This window comes from Pteropus alecto, unplaced genomic scaffold, assembly GCF_000325575.1.
Source record: "Pteropus alecto unplaced genomic scaffold, ASM32557v1 scaffold95, whole genome shotgun sequence".
NCBI lineage: Eukaryota > Metazoa > Chordata > Mammalia > Chiroptera > Pteropodidae > Pteropus > Pteropus alecto.
The window spans coordinates 11,782,728-11,797,377 of NW_006441071.1; the positions used below are offsets into that span (position 1 = coordinate 11,782,728).

The 14,650-nt window shown below is 35.8% G+C and overlaps 2 pseudogenes; one reads left to right on the forward strand and one right to left on the reverse strand.

Moving 5' to 3' along the window:
• Positions 1-8,343: 8,343 nt before the first annotated feature.
• LOC112485092 lies at positions 8,344-8,463 on the reverse strand (annotated as a pseudogene).
• Positions 8,464-14,408: 5,945 nt separating this feature from the next.
• On the forward strand, positions 14,409-14,531 carry LOC112485040 (annotated as a pseudogene).
• The last annotated feature ends 119 nt before the right edge of the window (positions 14,532-14,650 follow it).

Genomic DNA, 14,650 nt, shown 5'->3' on the forward strand with positions numbered 1-14,650 from the left:
TAAAAATATTCTCTATAATTTCTTCCAGAAGCTTTACTGTATTATCTTTCATATTTAGGTTTACACAGCATCTGAAATTTATTTTTACATGTAGTGTGAGGTAAAGGTTCTATTTTATTTTATTTTTTTATAAGGGTATCCAGTTGTCATAGCACCTTTATTGAAAAGATTATACTTTCCCCACTGCTTTGCTGGACCACCTTTATCATCACTCAAGAGTTATAAAAGTATGGATCTCCTTCTGGATTCTTGTTTCTATTCCATTGGTTTATTTATCTGTCATAGTATCAATATCACACTGTCTTAATCACTGTGGCTTTATAATATATTTTGCTATCTTTCAGAGTAAGTTTTTCAGCTTTATTCTTTTTCAAGATTACCTTGGCTTTTCAATGAATAAATTGTAAAGAAAAAAATAGAGTAGATTAAAAAACAGCCAGAAGACATCAATTAATTATACTTTTAGATTATAAATCAAGCAATAAACTATAAACTCACATACATGCATTTATGACATCTATGAGAAAACTGGAAATTTGATCATTAGCAATAGGGCACACAATTTAATAACATTAGGAGTTTATTTTATTTTAGTGGTATTGTGTTATCGTAGCTATTTTTAAATAAATTTTTATCTTCTGTAAATACATAATGAAATATTTACAATTGATCTGATGTCTGAGATTTGCTTCAAAATAATTCAAAGAGAAGGAAAATAAGTGGGGGTATAGATAAAACAGTGTTGACTATGAGCTGATAATTGTTGAAGAGGATTTTTAAGGCATCAGGGCAACTCAAACTCTCAGCTTATGTTGAGTTCAGGGTTTGCCCAATACTCGCTGTAACCACAGTGCTAACACTGGAGAGTTAAAACTGATTAAGCCTATAGGAGGTGAATGCACAATGTAAATAAATATATGCCTTACTGTTAATATGTACAGCTGAAACTTACTGGATTTCATTAACCAATGTCATCATAAAAAATAAATTTAAAAAATTTTTAAAAAATCTTTTTTAAATGATTAAGCTATAGCACCCAGAAACCAAAATCCAGTTTAAATTTAAAATAAGCAGACTGAGGTGTGAGAGTTGTTCAAGAAAAAGCAGATTCTTTGTGACTTACTAGTGGCAGATAATTGGGCAAGTTACTAACCTCTCCGTGCCTCAGTTGACCCATTCGGAAAACTGGCATATTAATAATTACTTACATCATATGAATTACCTAGTCATAGGGGAAAAAATTGATTCATGTGAAATATAGTGTTGAAGGCAAGTTCTATATATGCCCTGGATGACCAGAAAAATGAACAAGTGGGTACTAGAGTAAATTAAGCCTGAAACATCGCTGGAGGCAAAAATTACAAAACTGAAGTTGTCCTGCTTCGGGCACATCATGAAAAGTCAGGATTCTTTGGGAAAAACAATGATACTGGGAAAAACAGAAGGCAGCAGGAAAAGAGGAAGACCAGGCATTAGATGTATTGACTCCATAAAAGAAGCCATAGGCATGAGTCTACAGGAGCTGAACAGGGCTATTGATGACAGGACATTGTGAACATAATTCATTAATAGAGTAGCCAGGAATCAAAGCCAACTCAACAGCACATAGTACACATATACCTCACAGGGAATCAAATGAGTTAATACTTGTAAAGCATTTTAAATGATGCCTGACAGATCCTAACCACTCAACAAATATTACCTATTATTATTCCCTCTCCGAATCATCCACACCAGTTTCTTATAGTCCAGTGCCTCAATGAGTATCACTGTTGGGTTTATTATACATTTTGCAAGTTATTATACCTTAAATTTGTATAACTAATGAGATTGAAAAGGATTAACATTTTAGTTGCTTTTGTTGCATACTTTTTGGAAGTGACTGAGCCTCCTTTGTGACTCACTGTGATGATTTTTTCCATATTCTCTGGCTATCGATTATGTAATATTGTTCTTTAAACTCATTTTTTTCTTAAATAGATGAGGCCTTTCTCTAAACAATAGTCATGAATTCATGACTTTGATATCCTAGAAGTATTTTTTTACTGAAATGCATGAAAATAAACTAATCAGCATAACTATTAAAATAAAAACACCCATCCATGGAATCACCTAACATCATATTGACGTACTACCGCCTCTTAGAGTTTGTATGTTCTTTAGGTCAGTGGTCCCCAACATTTTTGGCACCAGGAACTGGTGCTCCTATGAGAATCTATTGCCTGATGATCTGAGAGGGATCTGAGGTGGTGATACTAGCACTGGGGAATGGCTGCAAATACAGGTGAAGCTTCCTTCGCTCACAGGCCTGCCGCCCACCTCCTGCTATGCAGCCGGGTTCCTAAAAGGTCGAGGACCCCTGCTTTAGGCAGTTTATCTGATCTAAATAATTTTCTGGTGTATGAATCTTTAATCTAAGAACCCCGGCAAATCACTGCTTAGTTTCTCTACTTAATAGGTGGAAGGGGAGAGAAGGGATTTGATTTAGATAAGGGACACATGTTCTCTGAGAAGCCTTTTTGAAGAGCTCTTTCTGTTATAAATTCTTGACAATCCCTTAGCCAAAAATCTACTTGCAGTTTCTCAGCCCTAATTCCAAAATCTGGGAGAGAATTAATTGGCTCAGCTCTGGTCAGCCACAGCTAGGGAAGCAAGATCATAATTTGTTGGGGAAGTCATTGGCTTATATACTGAACAGATAGTTCAGAAGTTATATCCTTTAACCACTATTCCCTCTACTCTGCAAATACACTCAAGTCTTTTCTCAGCTCAGAAGTCCTAGTTTATTGTAAACTATGGTTTCAAATCCTCTCATCAGCCCAAGGGGTAATTTGGGGGCACACTCGGTTTTGACAAAAAACTTATAAAAGTACTAAAGGTACAGTCTGACAGCTGGACTTCAACAGAAAAGTCACTGCTCTTATCATAGAGGCAATATGGTTTTAGATGGGGTTAATTCCAGACAGGCCATATTTCTTTCATGGTTCATTGTTGAAGTTCATTAAAACCTTAAAAATTGTTGTTGCTGTCTACTTACAGTTGTCCATTCTTTAAACCAACAGTTCCCAACCCATACACTAGCACAGATTTAAGATAATGCTCTCAGTGGTCTAGGACGAAATGAGAAAAATGAATACAATGTAAGATACATATATGAGTGTAAGGTGTCCAACTATACTCTTTTGGGCAATACTGACCTTTCGTATGATGTTATTGCACTCCTACTTGATTGGTGAAAGAGATGTTTGCAACCCTTTGCCAGTCCACCAAACCTAATGACAAAAACAAAAACAAAAATTATAATCGTGTGAAATTCAGAAATATGGCAAATATATCTCAGTTATTTAAGACATCATTAGCAACTAGTGTTTATTATTGTGACATCCAGAGAGAATACCAAAGGGTCTCAAGATTTCTTCCTGTGTTGGGGCAGAAAGTATACACTGTGTAGTCTTTGTAAGCTAGTCTCAATATCCACCATCTCTGATACTCACACTTTCCCACTTATACACCTTTTCTTAGATGATTTGAATGTCTTGGCACTCCTACTTTATTGATTCATTAATCCTTTTAATATTTACTGAATAGCATCTCTATGCCAGGCATAGTTCTGGGTGCTGGAAACACAAATAAATGATTTTGGCTCTTGAATAGTGCCCAATCTCATGGGGAAAATAAAAACAATAGATTTTTATAAACTGGTTTTCAAACTATGATTCCAGCATCCACTTTGCTGTTCCTGCTAGAAACAAGCAATCTCACTTTACTTGTCTCAGACCAAAGAGATAAGAACTGTCACCACTATTCATTTCCAGAACTTTGTCATTATTGCAAACAAAAGCTCTGTATCCACTCAATGATAACTCCCATTTACCTCTCCTGCCAACCCCTGATAATCTCTATTATACTTTTCTGCCTCTATGAATTTGCCTGTGAATATATTCTGAATATCACATATTTTCAGATATGATTTACAAATATTTTCTCCCATTTTATGAGTTGTCTTTTCGCTCTCTTGTGAGTGTCCTTCCATGCACAAAAGTTTATCATTTCAATGAAGAAATCATCATCAAATCCAATGTCATGAACACTTTCTCCTATGTTTTCTTCTAAAAGTTTTATAGTTTTTGCTCTTACATTTTAGGTCTTTGATCCATTTTGAGTTAATTTTTATATATAGTAAAAGGTCCGAAACTCTCTTTTACAAAAGATATTTATGATGGATGTAGAATCCTGGGTTGGCAGAATTTTGATTTTTTTCCTTTCAGCATTTTAAAGATTTCATTCCATTGTCTTTGGGCACCATTGTTTTTCATATTACTGTTCCCATGTATGTTAATGTATCTTTTTTCCTCTGGTCACTTTAACATTTTTCTCTTTAATGTTGGTTTTTAGCAGTTTGTGATGTGCCTTGGGGGCCAGGGTGGGGGGTAGAGTATATGTATGCATTTTTGTGTGTATATGCACATATATGTTATAATTGTAGGAAAAACTGTGCAAAAACTTTGGAAACTGCCCTACCCCACCTAAGATATTAATTAAATTCTAACAAACAAAGCATCACATCCTTGAGGGGACAGTCTCTAGTGGAAATTAGTGCCACTTTTAAAGGCCTAAGGGACATAACAGTAATGGTCCCTATCATATCTCCATTTAATTAGTCAGCTTGTCCCCTGAAGAAACTGTCTAGATCCTGAAGGATGATTGTAACTACTGCACACTCAACCAAGTAGTAGCTTAATAACAGCTGCTGTGCTGGGCATAGTATCCTTACTAACACAGTTGGAGAAGGCCTCCAATAAATGGTATATGGCCAATGATTTGGTGAATACTTTCTTTTCTACAACAAGCAGGAACAGTCTAATCTGGCATAAAAACACACTCATAGACCAAAAGAATAGAATAAAGGAATAGAGAGGCCAGAAATACACCCAAACATATATGATCAACTAATTTTTGACAAGGGCATGAAGAACACACAGCGGAAAAAAGATAGTCTCCTCAATAAATGGTATTGCAAAAACTAGATATCTAGATGCAAAAGAATTAAATTGGACCTGTATCTTACACTATACACAAAATCAACTCAAAATATATTGAAGACTTAAGCATAAGACCTGAAACCATAAAACTCCTATAAGAAAACATGGAGGAAACTTCCTTGACATTGGTTTTGGCAACAATTTTTTTGAATATGAAACCAAAAGCACAGGCTATAAAAGCAAAAATGAATAATTAGAACTACATCAAACTTAAGAGTTTCTGCACAGCAAAAGAAACAATCAACAAAATGAAAACTCTGAGACATAAAATGTCACTATGGCAACCTATGGAATGGAATATTTGCAAACTATATCCAAGAGGCGTCTAATATCCAAGATATGTATGTAAGCATCCAAAATATCATACAACTCAATAGCAAAAGAAAAAACAATCAAAACACCAAAAAAAAAAAAAAAAAAACCAAACCCCAAATGGGAAAAATTTCCCAGGGCTGAGAGACCAGAGGAAGAGGCTCACAACTCTATTATTACATTAAGAGTTTATTAAGGGAACTTACATACTAGGCCTGAGAAGGATGGCAGCAGGACACCATGGATATCTTCCACAATTCAGAGCAGGAGCTAAAGGGCTATACAGGACAGGGCAGCATTGATAAAGTTACTGGAAAGCGACACACCCCAGGCCTATTATGCTTGCTCGGGGCAGGGCACCAGCCTGTTTGAGGAACCAGCACAAACCAGCAGGCTGTGGGGTGTAGAGGAGGGGTTGATCAGACAGTCTCTGAGAGGATTTAGGGAAAACTATCTTTATTCCACCCCCAATCTAGCTGGCAGGTTTGGCAACACCCAGGCAGCAGTCATGTCATAGAATAGTCTTTGCTCTACACTAGATTAAAAAATGAGCAAATGACCTGAATGGACAGTTTTCCAAAGAAAATATACAAATGGCCAACAGGTATATGAAAAAGTGCTCTACATCACTAATCATCAGGGAACTACAAATCAAAACCATAATGAGCAATTACCCCACACTTAGGATGGCATTATCAAAAAGTAAAAAAAATAACAAATGTTGGTGAAAATATAGGGTAAAGGGCACCTTGTACACTGTTGGTAGGAAAGTAAATTAGTACAGCCACTATGGAAAACAGTATGGCAGGTGCTCAAAAAATTAAAAATAGAACTATTATATATATTGTCCAGTTATTCCACTTTGGGGTACATATTCAAAGAAAATGAAATCAGTATCTTGAAGAGATATTTGTACTCTCATATTCGTTGCAGGCTTATTTACAATAGCCAAGATTTGGAACAATCTAAGTGTCTGTCAGTGGGTGAATGGATAAAGAAAATGTGGTATGTATGTACACACACACACAAACACAGAATATTATTCAGCCATTAAAAAGAAGAAATCCTGCCATATGTGACAACATAGATGAACTTAAAGGACATGATGCTAAGTGAAATAAGCCAGATACAGAAAGACAAATACTGAATGATCGCACTTATATGTGGAATCTAAAAAACTCAAACTCATAGAAACAGGGAGTAGAATGATGGTTGCCAGGGGCTGGGAATGGGGGATTTAACTGGGGGAGTGGGGTGATCAAAGGGTAAAACTTTCAGTTGTAAAATGAGTAAGTTCTGGGGATCTAATGAACAGCATGGTGACTGTAGTTAAAATAATGTATTATAAACTTGAAATTTGCTACAGAAAAACAACAATTTGATGGATGTATTTGTGTATTTTTGTGCCAATACCACATTCTTTTTATTATAGCTTTGTTGACTTTTTGGCAATGTATGTCACTAAATGTTCATTTCATTTCATAGCTAAGAATATTTATCTCTCAGAGACTTTAAAAACATCTTTTTAGTTTTTAATATCTCTTTTATGTACCCTTCTTGTCTTGTTTAACAGTAAGACACCTGAGAGATGCAGGAATGAGAGAGCTAAGGGCGCTAGAGTGCAGGGCAGTCTCTCTGTGGAACAGCGGAGCAATCAAACCACACGTGAACAGCATGTAGTGATTGAGACCTCCCATTTCTGATGTTGGTGTGGGACTCACTGATGAATCAGACAATCAAATCTTTTGTACCAGAAAAAACGAAATGTGGTCATGAGAGTGGGGATGGTCTGGGTGAGAAATGCCTCTGTGTGAGTGCATAGTATGAGAAACAATCATAACAGGCAAGAGTAGAGTGGTTTCCATAATGGGGATAAAGTTGTGCCAAGCAAATTCCCCAACAGCAGGAGAGCTGGAAGAAAGGAAGGAGCACAGGCTGGTACGGAACCTGTGCCCAAAGCCTGGCTTCAGACCCTCGACTATATCTTCTCTCCCCTCATTTCTCACCATGCTCACTTCTAGGAAGAGGCCGGCTTTGATGTAGCCCTGCATCTATCTTTCCTCCTGGCTTGTCTTAGAACACATACTTTATTGGATATGAACCAGCATAGGATATTCTCTTAATGAGTGGTCAGAGTGGCTCCACATTTATATGTTCACATAAAAAAGTTTTATATAAGATTTTATTTGAGAACAGATTCTTGCCCATGTAAAAAGTTTAAAAGCCACTAAGCTAAATTAAGCATGGAGAGTATTATTTCTGTCCTGCAGAGAGTAATCTGAGCTGTCAGATCAAACTAAAGAAGAAATCTGCTCCCTGCAGTTGGGCTAGCTCTTCCACCAGCCCTCGGGAAGAGTGACCTCTAGATAATCAACCGAAGTTTGTGGCCTCTAGGGAGGAAGTGGGTGGCAGAAAATAGACAGTCTTGTGAACACTTCTCTGATGTCCCCCCAAATCTCTCAATTCCCCTGACATCAGCAAGAGGTTCTGGCCTTTCCTCATACCTTCTCTACTGCTACGCCCCAGCCCTAAACCTAAAGCAGTCTTAATCTCCCTATATTTAATAGAGAGTCTTCAATTCAATGTATGATCCTGACCAGGCCCAAAGTCCCCTTCATTTCTTCTCCTCAGTCTCAACATGTCCCTTACTCAAACTATACTTTTGAAAAATTTGAAACCATATTACCCCAGATTGGAAAATTTGTAAGTAAAATTATTATGTAAAATACAGAACAATCTATTATGAAGCTTTAAAAGTAATCATATTGTACATGGGATAAGTAAAAGTAACTGGGTTAAATGAAAAAAGAACACAAAAATATGTGCAATCTGTTATAGCTATGAGAAGATATGTATGTGTAAAAGGGGTAAAGAAGCATGTTCTCTTTTTTGTTTATTTTTTATTTTTTAGGTGAGGCAACCCTTGGTTGACCTCACAGATTGCAAGGACCTTGTCAGTTTACAATCCCTTATTTTTTAATTCTTTTAATGCCTACAGGCACCTGGTCTTCCTAGGTGGTCTCCCATCCAAGTACTAACCAGGCCCGACCCTGCTTAGCTTCTGAAATCAGACGAGATCGGGCTTCTTCAGGGTGGCACGGCTATAAGGAGCATGTTCTCTTGTTGGAACTCTCTCTTGCTCTCTTGCTTTCACTCAGTTGGCATGTTGTGAGAAGCTCTCTGGAAAGTCCCACATAGAAAGGAAATTTGATTACAGTAATCACATGAAATAGAATTTATCAGATTCTTGTGTTTGTAGGCACAGCCTGTAAGAAACCTACAAGCAAGCCCCAAATATATCTATAATAAAACTAAAATAAAAACTATAATAAAAAGAATGTGTTACTGGCACAAAAATACACAAATACATGGTGAGAAACAAGATGAAAAAAAGAAACTTGATGGCTGGTTTCCAAAATTTTTCCACAAAAACAAACAAACAAAAATGAAACAAAACAAAACAAAAACCAGGTGAAAATGTATTATAAAGGTATTTCAGGCAATTAATTAAAAAATATATTTTGTCTGAGGGAAAAATAATAGAAAAATAACAATAATTTTACTAGGGGTGTCAAGATTATGGATGGCTATTTTACTTTTAAATTTTGCTTTAATATACATCAGTTTTAAAATAGAAACAAAATAAAAATCAGTATGTTGGATTAAAAAGGAGAAAGCATGATCCTTTAAAAATACTTGATATAGGAAGAAAAGGATAGTATATACACCTGAAACTAATAAAAATAATATTAAATGTCAACTCTAATTTAAAAATAAAAATTAAAAAAGAAAGAAAAAAGGATTGTATAAATAGTGGGAAATAAGAGTTATCCTTATTTCTAAAGGTAGGATTGATTAACTACAAAGCAAGTGGATAGATGATTTTCAGCTGATTTTTATATTTATTTTATTTAGTTTGTAATTTATCAGTTATCTAATATTTTTAATAAGTTATGTGAAGTATTTTAATCATTTGGCAAAGAGTTTTCTTTAGGAGTTATAATTCCAAATACACTTTTAATGTATTACTACATTTCTTGGAAAAGCACAGGAAATAGATTGACACATCCCCATGGAGGTTCTGAACTCAGATGAAGGGCATGGGATCTGACTGGTATTCGTCTCTATAGAGTCTGCTAGGTAGAGTTGGAATCAGAGTTGAGAGGAATGATTCAAGTGTAGGCCATATAAATTTATACCTGAATAGAGAGCCCACAGGGTGTAGGGCAAGGCATGAACACCTTGTAAATGCCAGAGAGAAATGGCTCCTCGAAAACGTTACACTAAGTAAAAGAAGCTCAAAGGCCATGTATTATATAATCCTATTTATAGGAAATGTCCGGAATATGCAAATCCAAAGAGATAGAAAGTATACTTGTGGTTGCCAGAGTCAAGGAGAGGGCAGAAAGAGGAATGATTGTCAGTGAGTGTAAGGTTTTCTTATGGGGTGATGAAAAGGTATTGGAATTGGATAGTGAAAGTTACTCAATTCTGTGACTATATATACTGAACAACATTGAATTGTATATTTTAAAAAGGTAAATTTGAGGATGTATGAATTATCCCTTAATAAAGATGTTATTTAAAACAAGAGAAAGAAAAAAATGATTATTCAGATGCCAAGGGTCGATAAAGGGTCCCTTTTGAATTGAAGCAGCAGCTCCTAAAGGACTCTTTTGGTTTTAAAAAGTTAGACATATCATCTTCACAATGTCCAAATCCTTCTTCTTACAAGACACCCTGCCTCACTATGTCACAGTTAATGGATAATCTGTGATTTCTAAGCTAATTTGCATCTCCCCATAGAGAACTGGTTTGTTCTCAATTAAATGGGGACAGCACTACATTTCTCTGGAGCTAAAATGATGAAATATTAAGAAATTAGTTCAAATTTAAGGAACGCTGTTTGACATAAAAATATAATTATAACTAATATTACACCAATTTAAATATTTACTGACTAATAAAGTATGTTAATTTATTTAGATTTTTTGCATGAGATAAGTGAAGTTTCTGTAGTTTGAAATTTTAGATTTTCTTGGAATTGACATTTATCTTTTTTTTCAGAATGTTATGGTTGCGGCGATCTGGTGCAGAGTTCTGGTAACATACATCTCTAGGTCCTTATCACTGATGAGGAAATTAATTTCAATTTAGTGAATATGAGAAATATTCGTTTATTAAAAGCACGTTATGAGATAGAACACAGGTCAAGCTTAAAACTGGCTAACCATGTGGAAATAAGAATATGTACCCCTGGAGGGGGCGGGGGGTTACAGGGAAGATGGAGAGCTATAACCCCGGGGGAGGGAGAGGTCTGCGATATATTTAGGGCCGTCATGGGTGGTTACAAAGGCATTCTTAGTGATTGGCAAGTGAGGTCATTTTGATTGACACTTGGATGCTATATTAGTGAGCAAGTGCTTACTCAGAATTGAGTCTGTTATAATTAGATTCATAAATTTCCAGGCATAAACATAGTATTATAATGAAGTTTAAATTGTGAGCAAATTAAGATAGCATCTTCTGCGCAGGTGTCTGTAGCCGGATTAGGCCAGCTAAGACTATGACCCTCCTTTCCTTTGTCTCTGGGGATGCAGGAGATATTCTCTAACTACCAATAGGGTGTTCTTTGGGCGGTCTCTAGGCTGAGCCCCTATTCCTTTGTTCTCCCTGCCTCTCGTGTCTGACAGCTACCTAATAAGAAGAAGTTTGGCCTTCCCTGAGTTTTTGGATACATTTTATATGCACTTTTGTGTTTCCATGATTTGTGCAGGTTCTTATGGGTACTAGATTGATTATCTGATTATTTTCAGCTTATTTCACAGTGTACCAATGATCATTTGTGTTTTCTTATCCCCAGGGAGGCTTCTTTACTCACTGCCTTGCTCTAATCTCTCACAGGGCTGCTGACTACACTGTTCGGAAAGCTCGTTAGTTATTATTTCCCAGGAGATGATTTATTTTGTATGCTTTATTTCAGGTCCTTGTTAAGATAAACTTCAGCCACCTTTAGTAGTTCTAACTCATGCTTCCAGTGGTCACAGTGATTGACTTGTTACAGTGGTTCCTAAACTCAGGTGTCACCTAGCTAGCTCCTCTTCCTCCACTTCAAGATCAGTCTAAAAGTCCAGTCTCACAGAAGCCTTGGTAAGTAAAAACTTAGGGAGGATCTTAAGAGGAGGTGTTCCTGGTCCTTGTATTTATGACTGCCTTCTTTTCTTCCATGGAAATATAAATCTATGAAAGGACAATTTAAATAGAGTAAGACTTTAGACAGATATAAAAAATGCTAAATCTGAAAACGTTAGATAAAGAGATCTTAAAATAGAAATTTCTTGGCTGAATGAAAAAAGTGATCATGAACAGAAAATTACACAAAACTATTCACAATGTTAACAGACCCCTAAAAATGGCCAGAAATCTGGAAATAGAGAAGGTATGGTGAGTGGGCAAAGCCCAGAGAGACATGAACCAGAATTCTGGCTATGGCTGAGGTAATTCTATGACTTCGAACAAGTCATTAATCTCTTTATTCCTTAGTTTCCCTTTCTGTGATTTGAGTATAATACTACTTATCTTTCAAGATTAGACTAGTATTTGGCATTTAATAGGACTCAACAAATAACAGATGGTAATAGAAGCAGTCATTTTCTATTTTTGAAATAACAACATTAATATTTACAGAAATTTTTGCATTTAGAGGTAAACAATTCTATGTTTTTAGACTACAGAACAGCCAGATGTCTAGCTTGGGCACCTGCCATAAAAGAGTCTATAATGATGAATTATTTAAAAGATGTTTTAAGATTTTTCCCAAAAGTCTATAATACAAAATATTTTTTTTTTTTTAAGAAATAGCAGCCAGAGATTAGTTGGCATTTTATAATGTTATTAGCAAAATATAACAAAACAATTGCACCTATAGGAACTAAAAAGAATTATTTCTCTGACAGCAATGCTAATTTCCTCCACTTCAAGGCAGCTGTTCTAAGTATTGTACATCTGTTGGAACCTGCAAAGATTTAAAGAGAGCTGTCCACATGTTGTAAACAATTATTTAGTCCACTTAGTTAGTCCAGATCAGAAATTTTTTTAAAAATTTAACTGGGGTTTTGGGTCTCTGCTAGATATTATATCTGCTAAGACATAGCTAGATATTTAAAAATACAAAATTTGTAATAAATAGTGGTTTCTGATATAACGTCTCTAATGAAGCTAGCCTTTTGAGTGAGTAAATTTTTTAAATTCTAAATTGTGAAAGTAAAATTTTGAAACCCAAGGAAATCTTATCTGCACAAAGTCTTTATAATTCCAATGAAAAATTAGTGTCCTTAGAAAGATAACAGCAGATATGACACTCATAAAACAAGAACAGGATTCTATTTTTTAAAACTTTAGGAAACCAGAAAGAGCTTTTGAAAATGAAAAATAGAAAGCCAAAATTTTAAAAATTCAATAAAGGCTGCTAAGATTAAATTTATTAATGAAAAAAATAGAGGAAAACGATTTCCAGTTTCAGCTCCGAAATGTAAAAGGCTTAGAAGCTACCATTCCTATTCTTACAACAAGAAAAAGGCTAGATAAACTGAAAATTAACAGCTTTTCATGGACCCATCAGAGAACTGAAGTTGCAGGAAAAACCACCACTCTGAAACCTGGAGAGACAGGTACATCCAGAGAGACAAAGATGAGATCTATTTACCTGAAGCAGAAGCTGCTGGATCTATAAACTAGTATAATACTTAAATGGTAATTTTGATGAATTGCTGGAGGCTGTGTTGATTAATGGACTACTGTGAAAGAGAGAAACTCCTGGGGGTCACTACACTTTTGTGGCTTTTAATCCATCAGGTCCTCATGGTGAAGATCTAATAAAGGTTTTTTTGTGGCTCTCCGGGGAAAAATAAAAAGTAACCATTGTAAAATATGCCATAATCTTCTCCATAGCAAAGATTCATTCTCCAGATGAAAGAACTTCATCAGAGATTTATCACAATCTCTGGGATAGGGTGTTCCTTCAGAAACTTCCTCCAGCCCGCCTTCCTATTTGGGAAAAAAAAGAAAATATTATCAACAGGCATCAGGGCTTCAAGAAGATAGATTTGGAAAGATGAAACCAGAGAAGGAAGTGGGGGGCGGGGGGTAGGATGAAAAAATATACCTCTGAAGAAACAATTATGAAGGTCACAGCCTGAAGATAGACCCACTAAAAGACTGAGATATAATCAGAAGATAATAGAATTCTCTCCCTCCCCCACACGACACCAATGGAGCTACAGTATAACAACAGTGGATTACGTCTGAAAGACAAGCAAGATATAAGACTTTCTGAGAAGTAGAATTAGGGAAACCCAAAGTCAAGATGAGAGACAAAAATAAGGACACTATAGGAATTTGAAGCCTCTGGTACCAATATCTATGGGCAATATTTAAAACAGCTCAGCTCCTAACCAGATTAGTATCAATCCTCTAAAGGCAAGAAAAAAACATAGTCTAAAGACAAAGCAATCAGCAGAACCAAGTTCAGATGTGACCTAGATATGGAATTACCAGATAGTGAATTTAACATAACTCTGATTATTGTTAAGGGCTGTAATGGAAAAAGTAGACTACATGAAAGAACAAATGGAAGATATAAGCAGAGAGACAGAAACTCTAAGAAAGAATCAAGAGGAAGTTATAGAAGTAAACACAGTAACAGAAATAAAAAATGACTTTGATCGACTCATCAGTAGACTCAACATGGTGAAGAAAAAATCAGTGGGCTTAAATATATGTCAATAAAAATGCCCCAAGCTGAAACACAGAGAAAAAACAGACAAGAAAACCAGAACAGAATATACAAGAACTATAGGACAATATCAAAACATGTAACAATGTCAAAAGGTGTAATATATATGTAATTAGAATACCAGAAGAGAAGAAAGCATGAATGGACAGAAGCAATATTTGAAGTAATAATACAAAAACTGTCCAAAATTAAGACAAACTACAGAGCCAGCAAGCTCAGAGAACACCAAGCAGGATAAATAACAAAACTAAACAACTCCAGTCTACGGCCATGCTACCCTGAACAAACCCGATCCCGGAAGCCTGATCTCGCAAGCTAAGCAGGGTTGGGCCTGGTTAGTACTTGGATGAGAGATCACCTAGGAAGACCAGGTGCTGTAGGTGTAAAAAATAAAAAAATAATGGATTGTAAGCTGACAAAGTCCTTGCAATCTGTGAGGTCAACCAAGGGTTGCCTTGCCTTAAAAGAAAAGAAAATGGAGGTTTTATTCACTGCCCAGGGA